Source organism: Thalassophryne amazonica, chromosome 7, assembly GCF_902500255.1.
Source record: "Thalassophryne amazonica chromosome 7, fThaAma1.1, whole genome shotgun sequence".
NCBI lineage: Eukaryota > Metazoa > Chordata > Actinopteri > Batrachoidiformes > Batrachoididae > Thalassophryne > Thalassophryne amazonica.
The window spans coordinates 90,697,741-90,718,049 of record NC_047109.1 but is presented as its reverse complement, the minus strand read 5'-3'; the positions used below and the strand labels follow the sequence as shown (position 1 = coordinate 90,718,049).

Below are 20,309 nucleotides of genomic sequence, written 5' to 3'. Positions count from 1 at the left end.
GATGACTAATGACAAAGCAAGTGCTGGGGTTTTGAACATGTTCACAACAGATCAAATGTTACTGAATATGTCAAATCTACCCTTCAAACACCAAAAATCAGAAACCTGCAATAACTATGTACAAACACTTATTATTTTATTATTCTCACACTGTGTGTACCTCCAGGATAATAATAAAAACCACACACACACACACACACACACACGATATAATATTAGAAAGTGCAGTGTAGAAAGACAAAACACCATTAAAAGCTCATTCTATACTTTATCATGAATTATACCATGGTCAGTGAATTCCATGTCTAACTGGCATGCATTATTTTCGTGTATACGCACACGTAGTTCGGCGACTTAAGTCACTGTAATATCATTCCGTTCTGGTCGTCACCATAGCAACACGCAAATCAGGTGGCGCAGATCAGCTGTGTTTCGACAGGTGAATGACAGAAACATGATAACACATGGATTTCCAAGTGAATTTTAATATTTTTGAGGAATGGAAAGAGGAGGAGCACAAACAAGAAGAACAGCAAAAGCAACAGCATAAAGATTTAACATCGGACGAACTAGACAAGATTGAAGACAGGAAAGAAGAATAGAATGGTTGCCAAAGATGAAAATATCTTGAGACTGGCATAAAATAGTCCCAAATACTTACGCATTTTTATCAAGTTCTGTTAACTTAAATAAATATGTGTGTGTCAGCTCACTATGTGGGACCATGGTATAAGTGGATTAAACAACTCGAAGGCTTCTCGTTGTTTAATCCTTACGTAACAGAACCATCATTGGACCACAGTTCCATTTTAAAATTCAAAATGCTAACCGTAGCAACACAAGAACTGTCATTTGTTCAACAAACATGGTCCAAATAAAGTGCACGTTTTATGAATCTACAGCCAAAACCATGTGAGGAGGTCGACCATATGTGAGAAACCAAATCAAATATGGTGGGTGAAACACCTGTAAATTCTGTTTGGAAAACGGCATTTTAACAGAGGCATCAAAATGCATTCTGCATGATGAAGCTGGCTAAACCCCACATGGAGTCTGACTGAAAAACACTCATCTTACCAACAATGTTGTAGTTAGGCCAGCATTTCACTCCAAGCTCAATATGGTTTGCTGGAGTACAGAAGATTGCGTACTTTGCATGGTCAATTAATATTTTTTGTTCCACTTACTCAGCAATCACTAAAAGACCAGCAATTTTTGTTTTTCATTTTTACAACGTAGAAGCCCCGACAAGTTGCGTGCCCAGTTATCCCCAATATGATGTCTTAGCAGGGGAACATTCTTCCATGTCTTTTTGTCTCCAAATAAAACCAAATTACTCTGTTTGGAAATGGCTGGATGGCAAGTGGTTAAGTGCAAAATATGGGGTAGCAGATTAATGCAAAATTAAGCCATGTAAAACCTGACATCTGTCCCAGACTGTGGCTGAAAAATCTTTTCTCCTATTCAGGAATTTTCCACAGAAAGAAATACAGGGGACTGAATTTCATTTAACCTCCTTTCTTCTGCATGCCAAAGAAAAGGTTTTACCACTGCCAAGCATTACCATTACCTAACAGAATCTCCCAGAGGGGAGCAAGTATCCACACTATGTCAAACAGTTAATGTCTCGGAAGCAAGTCAACTCATGCCCATCAGTCTCTTAAAAATAATTTACATCCAACGATGATCATGAGGCAGAGGACAAAAATGATGTTATGGGGTCAGTATTCAATGTAGCGTACAGGAGCGGGATTGTGTCTCCTCTCCATAAATCACGTCACCGTGACAGGAGGCGGGCCTCCATTCACTCAGCCCACCCCCGCCTGCTGACCTCTGGGGCAACGGCTTCCCTCAAGCGTCAACCCAAACAAAAAGGGGTGCACTCAGCTTCCATCGCCAAAGAGGTCACACAGGCCAGTGCCAAGTTAGGCCTTTTATCCTATAGCCTTTACAGGATCAGCATCCAAGAACTCAGCCTTCAAAAGCAGAGCGAGCAGGAAGGAGACAGACACAGATACAGACAGATGGAAATGATCTCTATGACCCTTCATATATGTGCAGGCCATGTGTGGGGAGGTTGTGGGATAATCCCACGGAGCCGTTCTGTGGGGTTCTCCAGGTGGCCTGTGAGGTGAGATGTGGTTAACCCCTTCACACCCTGACTCTCTGCTGTCAGGAGCAAGAGCACCACCCTTTCTTATCCAGAAAGGCAGAACAATGTGACATGTTGATCATGCAACGGTTCCTCAGCAGAGCTGAAATGGGATCACTCTCTCTAATGTGTCCTTGGAGCATTAGGAAAACACCCACAGACCATTGTGAAAGTAACAACTCCTTTTCAAAATTGTGGCTTTTTCAACTTGGTTGACGTGTTTTTGTTAGTCTTTAAAGTTTACAAAAACTACTCTATTCATGCCAGATATTGTTACATCAACAATCTTTGACTAACAATGGGCCGGTGTCGCCGGCCGAACGGTCCCCCTAAAAATCGGTCCCCCCTGATGACGCGGTTCACGGATTAACACCTCGTTTCTCCTTCAAATTGCACTCCAATCATCATCTATCTCAGCGACATATCTAAAGCTTTTGTACAACAATCATTTCCACATAAATTCAGCATTATTTCATCATAAAAGGCAGCAGAAGCGAACAGAGCATTGCGGCTAAATGAGCTGCTAGCTGAAGTGTTCACTGCGCTTCGGTCATTTCAGAGTGTCATGGAATTTCATCAAGTTTCTGGTTAAAACAGCCTTGTTTCTGCTTAAAACTGACTTCAGAATGTTTTAAGAGGGTTTACCTTTATCATCTGATGGTTGATAATCCCATTAATCCATCTGATTGCTTTGGGTGAAGAGTCTCCATCTCAGACGTGCTACTGTGGTCCGAAATGACGCATGCGCAGATGCAAAAGGCGGACCAATTTTTAGGGGTGGAACGTTCGGTCTGTAACACCGGCTTAAAGAAAACATGATAACAAGAGAGAATGTCCGTCAGTGTAAATGAATGTAAACATTCATCACCTCTTCTTCTATGTTATTATGTTGAGATTTTAGTAAAGTACTTTAAGAAAAGTTGTATTTACATTTTTTTTAATGCTTACACAGAACTGCCATAGTTTATGTATTTTAATAACATTTTCTTAAAAAGGTGTTGCATTTTCACTTTCTTTACGTATTCCACCAATGTTGTTGTGTTTTGGACTTTAGGTTAACACTTGTGGTGTCAATCTCACTATCGAAGTTCAGGTCATGGGGGGGGGGGGGGGGGGGGGGTTGAATATCTCCCTTATAAAATGATGTATGTATCTAGATAATTATTATTTTAACAATTCAATAGAATATGATTTGACAATACAGTGAAATTCTTTTTTTAATGCAGACATTAATTTTCTATGATAAATTGGAATAGGAAATAGAATACTTACTGTAGCTGCATGTCAGAACACCCCCCCAAGCATCCACCTTTTTTAGTTAAAGTTGATTACATGCCCACTCTAAATTAAATGAATTTCATGAGCCCAATACATCATAAAAAGTAAAAAAAAATAGTGTCAGGGGCACTGTAGCTCACCTTGATAATACAAGACATCACAGTTTCAACTAGAAAAGTGGGTATGGCCAAACTCCAAATGTCATATCAAGGTCAAAAAAAAAAAAAAAAAAAAACCCTTAAAAACCACTGGATATGTTTTGGAGCTACCTACTAGCTACCCTTGTACCAAATTTGAGTTCAATATATTAAAAACTGCTGACCAATGGCTCTAGTTGGCATTTTCAATATGGCCACCATAACAGCCATATTTGAAATCACACCGGAATACCTCAAATAAACTTTGGTGTCCTCATGCAAGGGGGTAAACAAACCAAATTTCAGCTCCATTGTTTCAGTGGTTTGGGAGAAGATGATGCTTAAATTGACAACTAGAAAAGTGGGTCTGTTCACAGTCCAGGGGTCATATCAAGGTCAAAATTAAAAATTTTGCAAAATCCTTAAGAAACATTTTTTGGCTTGATGATAGCTACCCATGTAGCAAATTTGAGCTTAATTGCTGCATAAATGGCTGACAAATAGCTATATATGAGATTTTCAAGACAGCCCCCATGGCGGCTATTTTTGAAATCGGATTGGAATGCCTCAAACAAACTTTGGTGTCCTCATGGATAGGAGCATTCACACCAAGCTTCAGTTTTGTTGGTTCAGTGGTTTCTGAGAACATATTTAAAGTGACACCTGGAAAAGTGGGTGTGACCATTGTCCAGGGATCAGAACAAGGTCTAATATGAAAATTGCTTTGTCCACTGCAACAAGATGCTTATTTTTTATCATAGCAACCCATCAACTCCTCAACTACAAATGAACATGGATCTCGACTGCCTGATATCTTAGTATCACTTTCAGAACATGATCATTCAGTAGATAGTCTTGTGGACAGCTTAAACTCGGCGTTCACGATGCACATGATCTCTCTGCCTACACTAACCCCCCCCCCAAAAAAACATACTCTCCTTAGTTCAGTGATCATCAGTCTAGAGCAGGGGTAGGCAACCTGTTCCAGAAAGAGCCATGAGGGTGCAGGTTTTCTTTGCAGCCACTGACTCCACCAGGTGATTTCACTGATTAACTGATTCCATCTGCTCAAAGTGATATTAATCAGTAAAATCACCTGGTGGAGTCAGTGGCTGCAAAGAAAACTGCACCCTCATGGCTCTTTCTGGAACAGGTTGCCTACCCCTGGTCTAGAGCAAAGATGGCATAGCTTAAAACTAGACGTTTCCACCTTGCATGGTGCAATGCTATTCTGGACTATAAGCATACACTATTGGTAACAAAACAGGCCTACTACTCTGATTTGATCAATAAAAACAAGTACAACTCAAAGTTCTTGTTCGACACGGTGGCAACACTTATTCAAGGACAACCACCTTAGTTGCTCTCCATTTACTGCTCAAGACTTATTAGACTACTGCAAAATGAAAACAGATGATATTAGGTCAAATATATTACTGACAGCACCAATAACGGATCTTGGTCCTGCACCCCAGGGCAGTGGTGCAACAAGCGTGGCATTCCGAGGTCAGTCCAGCAACCAACCCAGTGCTGGACATGGAAGCCTCTGTATTAGAGATTCAAGATGGACTCTACTTTAGTTAAAATTAAGGGCTTGCACTTCTGTTTCTTCTGTTTGTAAAGAAATTCTTGAATAACCTGTAGAAACCTTCTAACTGTTAGAATGGCCTAAGCAGTAGCTCACCCATCTGGCTCTGGTTTGCTTAAGGTTTCTTCCTCATTATCACCGGAGGGAGTTTTCGCCTTACCAATGTCGTCTTTGTGCTTACGGGGGGGTAAGGTTAGACCTTACTCATGTGAAGCGCCTTGAGGCAGCTTTGTTGTGATTTGGCACTACAGTGGTCCCTCGTTTATCGCGGGAGTTACGTTCTAAAAATAACCCGCGATAAGCGAAATCCGCGAAGTAGTCAGCGCTATTTTTTGCAATTATTATAGATGTTTTAAGGCTGTAAAAACCCCTCACTACACACTTTATACACTTTTCTCAAACAGGCATTAACATTTTCTTACTTTTCTCTCCTGTGTAAACACTCTCTTTTTTCTTCTGGGAGAGAAGATTACAAACAGACACACGCAGAACTGTCCCTTCGCTCACTGCCTCCGGAGGTACGGATGAAGGACCCGCAAAGAATCCAAGTCCTCTCTCGGTGGCCACGGAGCTCTGCGGCTGCGTTCAACATCCGCATCAAAACAGCGAGCGCAGTCTCTGGACCTGTGGCCAAATTTGGTGCAGCAGTGAGAGCAATCGCGGTGGTGCCGATTGATGCCGCGACCGGCCCGCATGATAAGGATGCAGAACGCAATGCGCTGTTAAAAAAAAAAAAGCATGCAAAATTGCACTAAAAAACAATCCGCGAAACTGTGAGGCCGCGAAAGGTGAACCGCGTTATAGCGAGGGACCACTGTATACAAATAAAATAAATTAATATTCATTTGAAATGCATTGCTTGTTCAAATAAAACAATTTATGTCATTAGCATAATTTGATTAAATGCAAAGATGCAGGATGCTTAAACTCTGACCATCTGATTTTTTTATTTTATTTTATTTTTGGAATACCATTTGTGTCAACACAATGAAACAAGAAGCTGTGAACTGGCAAATCCTCTGCCCAGCTCCGAGTAAAATTCTGTACTTGATGACCTCATGGCCAAAATAGTAACTTCATCTGACACCTAATGGGTGCCTTGGAGACAGCTGTGCAGCAAAATTCTGTGTGCCTAGTTCACATAATATATAAGAATGAGCCAAATATGACTTTACACTCACTGACTGGTGGTTGGCTCTCACTGGGGTATTGTATCACTTCCTGTTCCGGAGCACAGCGGTGTTTTGCTGTATCTGTTAAATCTGCGCAGTTAGATTGATCTAGTTAACTAGATAACGATTTGTTTCACAATGTAATCTTCACGTGCCTTAACTAAAGCACTCCCTCTGCTGAATCACCTCTAAATTATTTACACATTATTCACTTTGCGTGTTTTTAGGAATCCGCTAGCTTAGCGCACCTACTAGCTCTTAGCCGGTTTAGCATGGCAGCTTCTCCTGTCTCTCCCGCACTTTTCTGCTCTGGGTGTGAAATGTTTAGTCATTCCTCAGCCTCCTTTAGCAGTAATGGTACTTGTAATAAGTGTAGCTTATTCGTAGCTTTGGAGGCCAGGCTGGGCGAATTGGAGACTCGGCTCCGAACCTTGGAAAATCCTACAGCTAGCCAGGCCCCTGTAGTCGGTGCGAACCAAGGTAGCTTAGCCGCCGTTAGTTCCCTCCCGGCAGATCCCGAGCAGCCGGGAAAGCAGGCCAACTGGGTGACTGAGGAGGAAGCGTAGTCCTAAACATAAGCCCCGTGTACACCGCCAACCCGTTCACATCTCTAACCGTTTTTCCCCACTCAGCGACACACCCACCAAGGATCAAACTCTGGTTATTGGCGACTCTGTTTTGAGAAATGTGAATTTAGCGACACCAGCAACCATAGTCAATTGTCTTCCGGGGGCCAGAGCAGGCGACATTGAAGGAAATTTGAAACTGCTGGCTAAGGCTAAGCGTAAATTTGGTAAGATTGTAATTCACGTCGGCAGTAATGACACCCGGTTACGCCAATCGGAGGTCACTAAAATTAATATTGAATCGGTGTGTAACTTTGCAAAAACAATGTCGGACTCTGTAGTTTTCTCTACGGCATCCATCCCACTTTGGATGGAGCAGCTCTCATTTCTAGAAATCTGGCTAATTTTCTTAAATCCTCCAAACCGTGACTATCCAGGGTTGGGACCAGGAAGCAGAGTTGTAGTCTTACACACCTCTCTGCAGCTTCTCTCCCCCTGCCATCCCCTCATTACACCATCCCCGTAGAAACGGTGCCTGCTCCCAGACCACCAACAACCAGTAACAATCTATTTAAGCATAAAAATTCAAAAAGAAAAAATAATATAGCACCTTCAACTGCACCACAGACTAAAACAGTTAAATGTGGTCTACTAAACATTAGATCTCTCTCTTCTAAGTCCCTGTTAGTAAATGATATAATAATGGATCAACATATTGATTTATTCTGCCTTACAGAAACCTGGTTACAGCAGGATGAATATGTTAGTTTAAATGAGTCAACACCCCCGAGTCACACTAACTGCCAGAATGCTCGTAGCACGGGCCGAGGCGGAGGATTAGCAGCAATCTTCCACTCCAGCTTATTAATTAATCCAAAACCCAGACAGAGCTTTAATTCATTTGAAAGCTTGACTCTTAGTCTTGTCCATCCAAATTGGAAGTCCCAAAAACCAGTTTTATTTGTTATTATCTATCGTCCTCCTGGTCGTTACTGTGAGGTTCTCTGTGAATTTTCTGACCTTTTGTCTGACTTAGTGCTTAGCTCAGATAAGATAATTATAGTGGGCGTTTTTAACATCCACACAGATGCTGAGAATGACAGCCTCAACACTGCATTTAATCTATTGTTAGACTCGACTGGCTTTGCTCAAAATGTAAATGAGTCCACCCACCACTTTAATCATACCTTAGATCTTGTTCTGACTTATGGTATGGAAATTGAAGACTTAACAGTATTCCCCAAAAACCCCCTTCTGTCTGATCATTTCTTAATAACATTTACATTTACTCTGATGGACTACCCAGTAGTGGGGAATAAGTTTCATTACAGTAGAAGTCTTTCAGAAAGCGCTGTAACTAGGTTTAAGGATATGATTCCTTCTTTATGTTCTCCAATGCCATATACCAACACAGGGCAGAGTAGCTACCTAAACTCTGTGAGTGAGATAGATTATCTCGTCAATAGTTTTATATCCTCATTGAGGACAACTTTGGATGCTGTAGCTCCTCTGAAAAAGAGAGCCTTAAATCAGAAGTGCCTGACTCCGTGGTATAACTCACAAACTCGCAGCTTAAAGCAGATAACCCGTAAGTTGGAGAGGAAATGGTGTCTCACTAATTTAGAAGATCTTCACTTAGCCTGGAAAAAGAGTCTGTTGCTCTATAAAAAAGCCCTCCGTAAAGCTAGGACTACTCATCACTAATTGAAGAAAATAAGAACAATCCCAGGTTTCTTTTCAGCACTGTAGCCAGGCTGACAAAGAGTCAGAGCTTTATTGAGCCGAGTATTCCATTAACTTTAACTAGTAATGACTTCATGACTTTCTTTGCTAATAAAATTTTAACTATTAGAGAAAAAATTACTCATAAGCATCCCAAAGACATATTCTCTTTGGCTGCTTTCAGTGATGCCAGTATTTGGTTAGACTCTTTCTCTCCGATTGATCTGTCTGAGTTATTTTCATTAGTTACTTCCTCCAAACCATCAACATGTCTATTAGACCCCATTCCTACCAGGCTGCTCAAGGAAGCCCTACCATTAATTAATGCTTCGATCTTAAATATGATCAATCTGTCTTTATTAGTTGGCTATGTACCACAGGCTTTTAAGGTGGCAGTAATTAAACCATTACTTAAAAAGCCATCACTTGACCCAGCTATCTTAGCTAATTATAGGCCAATCTCCAACCTTCCTTTTCTCTCAAAAATTCTTGAAAGGGTAGTTGTAAAACAGCTAACTGATCATCTGCAGATGAATGGTCTATTTGAAGAGTTTCAGTCAGGGTTTAGAATTCATCATAGTACAGAAACAGCATTAGTGAAGGTTACAAATGATCTTCTTATGGCCTCAGACAGTGGACTCATCTCTGTGCTTGTTCTGTTATACCTCAGTGCTGCTTTTGATACTGTTGACCATAAAATTTTATTACAGAGATTAGAGCATGCCATAGGTATTAAAGGTACTGCGCTGTGGTGGTTTGAATCATATTTATCTAACAGATTACAATTTGTTCATGTAAATGGGGAATCTTCTTCACAGACTAAGGTTAATTATGGAGTTCCACAAGGTTCTGTGCTAGGACCAATTTTATTCACTTTATACATGCTTCCCTTAGGCAGTATTATTAGACAGCATTGCTTAACTTTTCATTGTTACGCAGATGATACTCAGCTTTATCTATCCATGAAGCCAGAGGACACACACCAAATAGCTAAACTGCAGGATTGTCTTACAGACATAAAGACATGGATGACCTCTAATTTCCTGCTTTTAAACTCAGATAAAACTGAAGTTATTGTACTTGGCCCCACAAATCTTAGAAACATGGTGTCTAACCAGAACCTTACTCTGGATGGCATTACCCTGACCTTTAGTAATACTGTGAGAAATCTTGGAGTCATTTTTGATCAGGATATGTCATTCAATGCGCATATTAAACAAATATGTAGGACTGCTTTTTTGCATTTGCGCAATATCTCTAAAATTAGAAAGGTCTTGTCTCAGAGTGATGCTGAAAAACTAATTCATGCATTTATTTCCTCTAGGCTGGACTATTGTAATTCATTATTATCAGGTTGTCCTAAAAGTTCCCTGAAAAGCCTTCAGTTAATTCAAAATGCTGCAGCTAGAGTACTGACAGGGACTAGAAGGAGAGAGCATATCTCACCCATACTGGCCTCTCTTCATTGGCTTCCTGTTAATTCTAGAATAGAATTTAAAATTCTTCTTCTTACTTATAAGGTTTTGAATAATCAGGTCCCATCTTATCTTAGGGACCTCATAGTACCATATCACCCCAATAGAGCGCTTCGCTCTCAGACTGCAGGCTTACTTGTAGTTCCTAGGGTTTGTAAGAATAGAATGGGAGGCAGAGCCTTCAGCTTTCAGGCTCCTCTCCTCTGGAACCAGCTCCCAATTCGGATCAGGGAGACAGACACCCTCTCTACTTTTAAGATTAGGCTTAAAACTTTCCTTTTTGCTAAAGCTTATAGTTAGGGCTGGATCAGGTGACCCTGAACCATCCCTTAGTTATGCTGCTATAGACTTAGACTGCTGGGGGGTTCCCATGATGCACTGAGTGTTTCTTTCTCTTTTTGCTCTGTATGCACCACTCTGCATTTAATCATTAGTGACTGATCTCTGCTCCCCTCCACAGCATGTCTTTTTCCTGGTTCTCTCCCTCAGCCCCAACCAGTCCCAGCAGAAGACTGCCCCTCCTGAGCCTGGTTCTGCTGGAGGGTTCTTCCTGTTAAAAGGGAGTTTTTCCTTCCCACTGTCGCCAAGTGCTTGCTCACAGGGGTCGTTTTGACAGTTGGGGTTTTTCTGTAATTATTGTATGGCTTTGCCTTGCAATATGAAGCGCCTTGGGGCAACTGTTTGTTGTCATTTGTCGCTATATAAATGAAATTGATTTGAATTGATTTGATCTTTTGACCTAATTAATATGCAAATCTCTTCACTGTTGCTATGATGGCCATCCCCGTCTCCTCCGCTGGGATTACTCATGTGGCAAGAGGAGTTTGTTTGGATCCAAAGGCCTTGGAAATACACGTCCACATCTCAACGATCTGAAGCACACAGTCTAAAATGTGTAGCGCAAGTACATCTGGGGTGTGCCAACTCCATGCCGCTGTTTGCACTGTGCACAATCTTAGCCTATGTAATGTGTGGAACAAAACGGTCATAAGTAGAAATGTAAACAGTCTTGGGTGTGTTTTGGGCAAAATATGAATGGTACTAATCAAAGTGCCATCTGCTACTTCAGTTAAGAGTCATGTGCACAGGAACACTGGTGTATAGCTATGAGGGGCGACTGAGAAGTTTTGAGCCTGACACAGAAAAAGTAGGGTATGGTTCTCCATCTTTTGCATTCTGAGAAACCATTTGTCATCATTGCACCCCGTGAGCCAAATGCTGGTTTCTCAGACTGCATTACCATTGGCCATCTGCACCCTGAACAAGTGACCATGGCACTAATTATGTACAACTTTATGGCTTCAAAAATGGCTGAAACTGGCACAATATATCAAAATATACCTCCCATACAGTCTTCATGAATGGTGAAACTAGCCATAACAGACCAAGACAGTTTTTTATATAATCTTGTAAACATTTTTTTTTTTTTTTTTTTGCCTAAAAGTAAAGCAATTTTAACATGGGGTCTATAGGGAGTGAATGGTTTTGGAGCCAGCCACCAAGCGGTCAAACAATGAACTACAAGAGTTGGCAGTGTTGCCTTCATTTTTCCAGCAGCAGACATTGCCACTTGGCTTACATTTGTAAGTGTTTTAACTGACAGATGGATGAAAGGATGGCACTCTGGACTATATCCCCTGCTGATACTGTGTTTGGGCAGATGGGGTATAATAATGTCTGCCTCAGAATTAGCCTCTACACAAGTACATTGCACACTGGCCTGAAATACTTCCTCTAAAAGTGGTGACTTACAGACATGTAATTTTAGCTAAGGTGCTCCTGCTGCTTCTAACAGCTGACACAGAGTACTGCAGGGATGTAGTTATCACCCCGTGCAAGTTTAATTTTAGTCTTCAGCAGCTGAAGTAGGGATAAGTTATTAAATTGATAAAAAAAAAAAAAAAAACACATTCAGCCATGACAAAAGATAAATTTGACACAGACATAGTGGGTCACTGGCAACAACGCCTGAAATAAAAGCCATCTTTCAAACTCTTGCAGTAAAAAGAAACTGGATTGAAAACAGGCAAATACTGACAACAGCTATTTTGCAGCTGTCAGTGCACACTGCAGTATAACAACAGCAGTATTCTAACAATTTGTACATGACCAATTTTTCATAGTAAGGATACTTGCATAGGAAGGGCTCAAATAATACATGAAAAGTTGTACTGACAACATCCACTCATAACACCTGTAACAGCTTCACATACAATTTGCTGTATGTCATATTTATCTATATATCTCCTGACTGAAATGAGCCCCGTCTTCAGTAAAATAAACCGGTCTGATATTTCTAGGGCAGTTAGCACAGATGTGGTGGAGAATGCATTCCCATTTTCTCCATGACACCGTTCCAACACAGCTGCTCCTGTTCCCTGAACTCTGCTGCAGGAGTGGAAAGTTGGTGGAATGCTGGAGTTAACGTGGGGCCCATGATTAAGCATAAATCTGAACAAAATGTGCAGCTGTCACAAGTTGGCATGCAAATCAAACTCATGATGATTCATAAATCCTTTGGTTGATTGTTGAAAAAACATGCAGAGCGCTGAAGGAGATGGCACGCTCGTGTGGCCCCATCCCCACAAGCAAAGGTGAGTCAGTCCTATATCGGTATGTCTGCCAATATATATCATATACACCACTACGTGACAGCATGTATCGTATATTTAATAGACTACTTTGGTTTCTTTTAAATTAGGGAGTACACGAGAAGCAAATTATGTCATGTTTTTTCCCCCAAATGGGACCAATAATAAAAGCATTTTAACATCAAAGCACAGCAGCTGCACAATAAAAACTTCACTGTGACTGGTCAATATTAAGAGACACAGGCCGAGCTAAACTTAGGGAAACATTTTTACAAAACAGACAAAGATTATGAACACTTTGGTCAATGTGTTGTTTACGCCGCAGGTGGATGCTGCATTTATTTAAAAGTTTGTCTCTCTCCATCATGGGTCACTGGAAAAAGTCCTGTGTCATCATTTGCTGGATGTATACGACTAACTTTAACAACACACCCACCCTGAACTGGAGCAGTCAGGCTTCACGCCAAATATGTGACTTATTGACCCCCATCTTGGCTCTGCAAGTACTTAATCGGCACAAATGTGAATATTGGCAATTTTTTTTTTTTTTGCAGCCTGTGGTGATTTTCATAAAGCATTTTCTTTCTTTCTGACAAATCCTAAAAACATGTGGAATCCCCAACAGGGTTGTGCAGACTGAGGACAGAACTGCTTTTCCCCCAGTGAATTCTGGTGTTCATCAGGGATGTGTTCTGGCTCCTCAATGCTTACATGGACTGGATATTGGGTAACATCATGGAGTCCAGCAGCTCAGGTGCCTTTGTCAGTGACAATGCTGTGATGTAGATGCAATGTGTTTTTTTGTTGGTTTTTTTTTTGTTTTTTTTTTATCAGTGGTGGTCGCCCGACAATGACGTCAATTTGAGAGTTTGCAGTTCAAAAGTTCCACACAAGGCGGAAAAGATCTGGCACTAAATGGGTGAGTTATTTGTGATAAAATCAAACATTTTATTGAAACATATGGAGGGGTGAGTGTTCCAGTGAATGTAATATTGGCTGCATTTGTGCATCCGCTCACTGCCTCTTCATGCAGAATTTCACGCAGAATGTCCACGGCATTCCGATACAGCATAATACAATGTCATATAATCCAGTGGTGCATCACCTGCATGTACGTGTATGAACTGTGAACTTTACATTCAACATTATGAATACAAAAGGCTTTCACAGAGAATGCTTCATGATGTCACTGAATTCTGAGGTTCAGACTCTGGAAGATATTCATTCTCGTTACCCAAACATAGAGATTAAAAGCTTATGTACAGTCTTTTATCTTCCAAACAAGAGGTCTAAACAAAAGATTTTGGTTATTTGTGTGGTCACTGATCCTTCAGTGACCACTGAGAAAACCATCACACAACACATCCGAACAGATATGAACGAATTCCAGCACAGACTGACGGAGTCAATGAGAGATGAACAGTTTAAATCACGATAATAATGTAAATATGTCCTACTTTCTTCACAACTTTAGGGAAAAAAAAAAACAAAACAAAAACACATGGTTTCCTCAATTGCGACTTTCGCTTAGCTTTACAAGTCAGACTAAACAAAAACAGACTTTCTTTTGCTCTCACCAGAGAGGAGAACAGTGAAAGCTGCTTGTTCAAATGTGATTAGTGCAGATCATTTTTAAATCTTTGTCAAGAAGGATGGTTTACCCTTTTTCTGAAGGGGGGGGGGTCTTGGATCCTGGTGCTTCCTGTTTTACTGTATAGGTGTGAAACTTGGATGCTAACCAGTGACCTCAGGGGATACCCTGAATGCTTTTTTGTCTAGGTCACTTTGGCGGATCCTTTGGAATGACTTTGGCTACTTGGGGAGACTCAGAAGACGCATATTACTTGCTTTGTGAGGGAGTGCCAGCTATGACATTTTTGACATGTGGCATGTTTTACTGGGAATGATCCTGCACACAGGTACCCTCAGTGTTAACACCCACAGGGGCAGAAAAAGGCCAAGGTCATGCCTATGTATTACCTGAGAAGTGGTGACAGGTCAGTTGTATACCTGGGTGGTTGCCATCCAGGACCTGGGATGGTTCGATGGTGTGGTGGATGCGGCAATGCCAGTGTATGGTCCCAGACTTGCCTTGACTTGGGAAGGAGATGCATGATGGGGAATTACTTGGATTTGCATTGTAAATTTCTGCTGCAACATTTTGGCCATATGGTGCTTTCCTCCAATCATGATCCAGCAGGCAGGTGCTGCAGTGTTGAGGACCCCATCGACTAAAGAAAAGCCAAGCAGACGCACCACACTTCACCTGCCTGTGGCAGATAGATGTTTATTTTGGATAGGTGGAGATGGACTTGTTATCTGCTAAGGCTATTGCCAAAGACCAAAGGCAGTTCCATAGTGTGGCACATGTGATAATGCACAGCAGCAATGTGTGCTCCCGCACCTGACCTGTAAATTTCCTTACTTTTGTGTACACCGTGTGATAAAAGGCTTTGATGTGCATGTTCATATTCCTGTCAGACACTTCACTACCTTGTCCAATTTGCATTTCAGGCAGACACTCTCAATCTTGTAAGATGCAGACATCTCAACTTCCCAACAAGCCTGAACCTATTAGGCAGGCTCTTGGCTGATATTCACAGAACAACTTGAGGCCTCTTCTCATTTCTCTCCCTCTATGCTTCTTTTCTTCTCCTTTGAAGCATGCAACAAAGGTTGACCAACCTTCTTCAGCTAAGGCCATTCTCAGAGGAACACTTTAGATCCATGGGTGGCCTTCATGTAGAAATTCTCCTGGTGCTTGAGGTCTTTATTCCTTTGGGCTCTTCAATCACCCAATTAGATTTGGAACAGAGGTGAAAGGATCATGCATTTCATCTGAATTTGCTGCCACAACCAGAAGAAAAGAGAATGTTGCATTTACTTTTGCCATTTACTGTGCCTAAAACATTAAACTATATAAGATCTGTTGTGAAGGTGTCGTAGCACGGACCCACAACAGGGGGCGCAAATGAACGGACAATGAGTAAGCCAAAAAGTAACAATTTAATGTTGTGATAATACACAACTAAAATCACAGAATTTGCACAGTCAATTAACACCAGGTGACGTGTGGGCAGGCTCGAAGATAGAAGACCCCTGACGAGAGAGAAGCCACGTCCCACACAGCTTCCACCACCAACGGTCTGAAGAACACCGGAGCCGCCAAGTCCCGAGTCCCCAGGTGGCCTCTGTCTTCGGCTGTCGACCCTGGTACTGCTGGCAAAAAGCAGAGATAAGATGTATGAGTGTGAGTCCGCACACTCAGTAATTCACAGTCCATACACAGTTAGGAGGGAGCTCCTCCACCTCCAATCATACACTCGTACAGCTCCTGGTTTAACCACTTATCTGGGTTGGGATGTGAGGCGAAGCCGTCGCTGTCACACCAAACGCCAATCCCTCAGACAAGGAAACACTCCAGGAAAAACGGCTGTAACAGAAGTTCAGGTTAAACAACAAAGTGTCTGTCAGCAGAGAAATTACCTTGTTAATGGTAGTCGATTCTCGGCGGGGAGGTGGAGTTGCAGTCCGGCTTAAATAGTGGTGTAGATGAGTGACAGCTGGTGTGATGAGTGACAGCTGTCACTTCCTCTGGGTCTGGCGCCATCTCGTGCTTGGAGCCCGCACTCCAAGCAGGGCGCCCTCTGGTGGTAGTGGGCCAGCAGTACCTCCTCTTCAGCGGCCACATAACAAGATCCTCTTTTTTATTATTCACACAAGTCTATTACATTAAGCAGTTGCTGTTGTTGTCCTTGTTCAAAATCTAGTTGTGCTTGTCAAGCAAATTGCTGTCCCTCCATCCGAAGCTACATCTTTCCGTATCCTAAAACTCAAGAACCACTAAAGACTGAGATTTACGTTTTTGCAGGCAGAATGTTGTATACCTAATGACCTGCATGCTCAATTTTCTTTAATTTCTTATTATTCTCATTCATATTTTTGGTGTTTTATTATGCAAAATTACTACATGCGCTACAGAAATTAATGTCACTGTTTTCATTATAAAACCTACTGCTCATTCTTAAATAAACAATGTTTATTTCCTGTACTAGTTTTTTAGTATGGGTTAAGGGCTCACGGTCAATATATCAACTTACAGTTGTGTCCCTTGCCCTTATGGGCAATTTACTTGTTTTATTACGGTTAAATGTTAAGTTATCAGAGGTTTTCCACTCTGAATCATTCACTTTCACCCAATGTTAAGGGCAAAGCTGAATATGACTAAAGTGTTACGATTTGTTATAATGGATGGATTCAGTTTGGGGCAATTGCTTTGATTATATTTCAGCTAAACTGGTTTGTACACAAGAGAATAAACAGCAATTACCCATTCCCAATTATGTTCAAAACCATGTAGTCATGAAAATTATGGCACAAAGGACTGTGTAAGCATTTATTATGTACTAGCATATTTAACCAGTGCTACACATGAGCCTTTTTTTATATATATATATATATATATATATTTATGCTGGATTCCCCCAAATCATATTCCATTGCACATTCCTTTATATCACAGTAAGGGCCCTAATGTGATATTGGATGCAAAAATAAGCATGAATCCATCTGGGGCATGGCCAAGCACATATTACTATTAAGCAGCAGAAAATACCAGTTCAAAGACACTGGGCATAAAAGGCTTAGAAAAGACAGAAGAGAGAGAGAGAGAGAGAGAGAGAGGAGAGAGAGAGAGAGAGAGAGAGAGAGAGAGAGAGAGAATAGAGAGAGAGAGAATAGAGAGAGAGAGAATAGAGAGAGAGAGAGAGAGAGAGAGAGAGAAGTGGCAATTCCTGCACCTTTTTTCTTTGCCTACAGTGGCTATAATACATTGCAATATTCATATTACACCATTGCAGGAGACCAGGGATGATGTGTGCAGGCAAGCAGGGTGTATGTGTGACATATCTGACTGTTTTGTTACATATTTAGGTTGTAATAGCAGCAGTCTACATTTTTAATCCCGAGTTTAGTCATCATTTTTCAATAGAATATACAAATGAGCTTTCCAAACCCCATGCAACTACTTGTTAGTCAACTGTTCAACAATTTGTGGCCTCTGAAAATGGAGGGACTATAAATAAAAATAGCTGTAATTCCTAAATTTAGAAGTCATCAACAAGCAGATCAGGCTGAGGATATGATGCTTTGTCACCCAGTGCCTGTGTAGGCAGATGCAGGCTGCTGCAGGTCCTCAGACCCCGATCGTCTGAGATTCCCCAGCTATCAGACCAGGCTAAGGATCTGTCAAAGACCAAGTGTTTGTGAGCACGCAACGACATTCCCACGTTAAACAAAACCACGCACAGGCACCTCTGGTTCAAACCTGGATATCCACCATCTGGGACTCGAGTAAGAGACCACCCTCCTCAACACAGTGGGATTGCCACAAAGAATTTCACTTTAAACAGATCATGTCAAAGTGCACTGTTCCAGTTGATGTCACCTTAAAGACTAAATGTGACACATGAATGTGACAAAACTCCAATTAATCCTTCTTCATAAGAAAACCAGTAAATGTAAATGATTTAAAACTAGCCAGCTGTGGTAATACTGCCTGATTCAAGGTGACAGAAAAAAAAACATTTGTTGGAATGTTGGATGAGTGACAGTTGCGGTAACAACAGGCACAGGAAATATGAAGTGTTTTGGTTCTTGTAAGCGTGGCTGATATTATTTCGGGGGAGATTCACCGAGCAAAAGAGACATTTTCTTACAAAGGTGTTGAGATCAAAGCTGACAGAAAGAAAAAAGAAGCCAGCGTGACATGCGAGGGAAGATGTGAGATGGAATTTCATGGCACACTTGGATTTGGCTGAAGGCCAGCGGGGTACTAAGGTAAAGGTCAGGGTTTTTGTGAGGTGATACTGGTACTCACAGTATTCCTGTAACCAACTGAGTTAGATAGTTAGTGTTCAGCAACAGATGACATGCAGACAAAAGAAAGTCTATCAAATATTTTCTGGATTAACAGATTAACATTTTATTGAGCTTCACTTTAACCACAAATGAATCTGTGAAACAGAAAAACATGAAATGGGAAATTCTCAAACCAATGAAATGCAACAACTGCTTCAGGTGTTTAAATCTCTCTGTGTTGTGTTAATTGTGTTACATCAATATTGTGTTGTTTAAAGCCCCAAACCAAATCTATTTCAATCCAAACATGCATTCTTCCCCTCATTCTCCGTTCATGAAGGGTACTGACAGTAAACACTGGCTATGCAAGTGTACCTCAAACCTCAGCTCAGAAATATCATCATCACCTATGTAAATACACAATAAACAAAACTCTGCATAAATCACATAGCTGGTCATCTGAAAGCAAATAAACTCAAATTCCTTCCAAATTTTCCTCCCTGGGAGAAATCAGCTGTTTAAAGTCTGTGGCTGCTGAGGTTACCCACCTGTCCACTTTAACTGGTCCGGTTAACAGCAGTGGTTAACCAAAGAACGGTCTGATTCCCACAGTGTCTCCTCTTTAGATTCCACGTCCAAAGAAACAATTTGCCATTTCAAAAAAAACAAAAAAACAAACAAAAAAAAAAACAAAAAAAAAAACAAAAGGCTGCATTTTGCTATGATTTCAATGTAAGTTGTAACTTGCACACATTTTCCCCTATCAAGCGATTTTCTGAAAGACGTTTGGCAGCTTTCCAAAAGCCAATGTGGTAAAGTAAACATGCCCTAATATTATTTAGAACACCACGGCCCAATAATGAGGCTACAACAGGTCAACATTGTTGAGAGGCTTAAAGTTTTGTCAACAGGCCAAAATTCATGCTCCAAACAGGATTTAAGAAAAAACTATTTTGATGAAAAAATAGATAGATTTCTTTTTGACAGATGGGTAGTAGCACTGAGGGGGTTTACAACTGAAACCAGATGGCATCTAATGTATGAATGCCTTTGCATGAGTGAGTGCATATGAACGTGTTCATATGCAACAAGTCTGCATCCTACGCAAATCGAATCAAATCTATACATACAAGAGAACCAAAAAAAGTGGCTGTTACTTGTAATCCTACCACAGAATGGAAAAATTGGAATATCTGCTGGAAGAAATAGGAAGACAATTACAGGAAATATTGGGCATCATTCATTTCACATTTATGTGGACAGACTTGATTACAACCTGCACAAATTCTGTGGAATTATAGTAGGGCTGAGAAGTAAATTTATCACGATAACTCAATGTGATAAAATCTGCATGAATACCGAGGACAAGCATTGAACATTTAGACTCGATATGGAATGATAGATGAGCATGGTACACAGCAGAAATAAATGTGAGAATGTCTGCAGTTTTTAGTTTGTACATCAAAGTGCACAACTATAACCAGCAACTGTGAAGAACTTATGTCATCTTCTAAAGTTGAGGGGGGTCGCTGGTAGTGCACCTACTTTGCAACAAGAAAGTCTTTGGTTCAAAGCCATAAATTGAAATGGTTAAAGATACAATGCTAATTGTATCTTTAACCATAGAATACAATTAACAGCAGCGGGGGGAAGCTGGAGGACGCAGGTGTGGATGGACACCTTGCCGCATAGACCATCGACTACCTCACTGACCACCCGCAGTACGTGCGGCTGTGAGTCTGAGGTGGTAAGATGCAGCACCGGGGACC

The 20,309-nt window shown here is 41.1% G+C and overlaps 1 protein-coding gene across 1 annotated transcript in view; it reads right to left on the bottom strand.

The window, feature by feature from the left end:
- fhod3b (formin homology 2 domain containing 3b) overlaps window positions 1-20,309 on the bottom strand; it is a 281,393-nt gene that overhangs the window by 188,835 nt on the left and 72,249 nt on the right. The window lies entirely within an intron of this gene.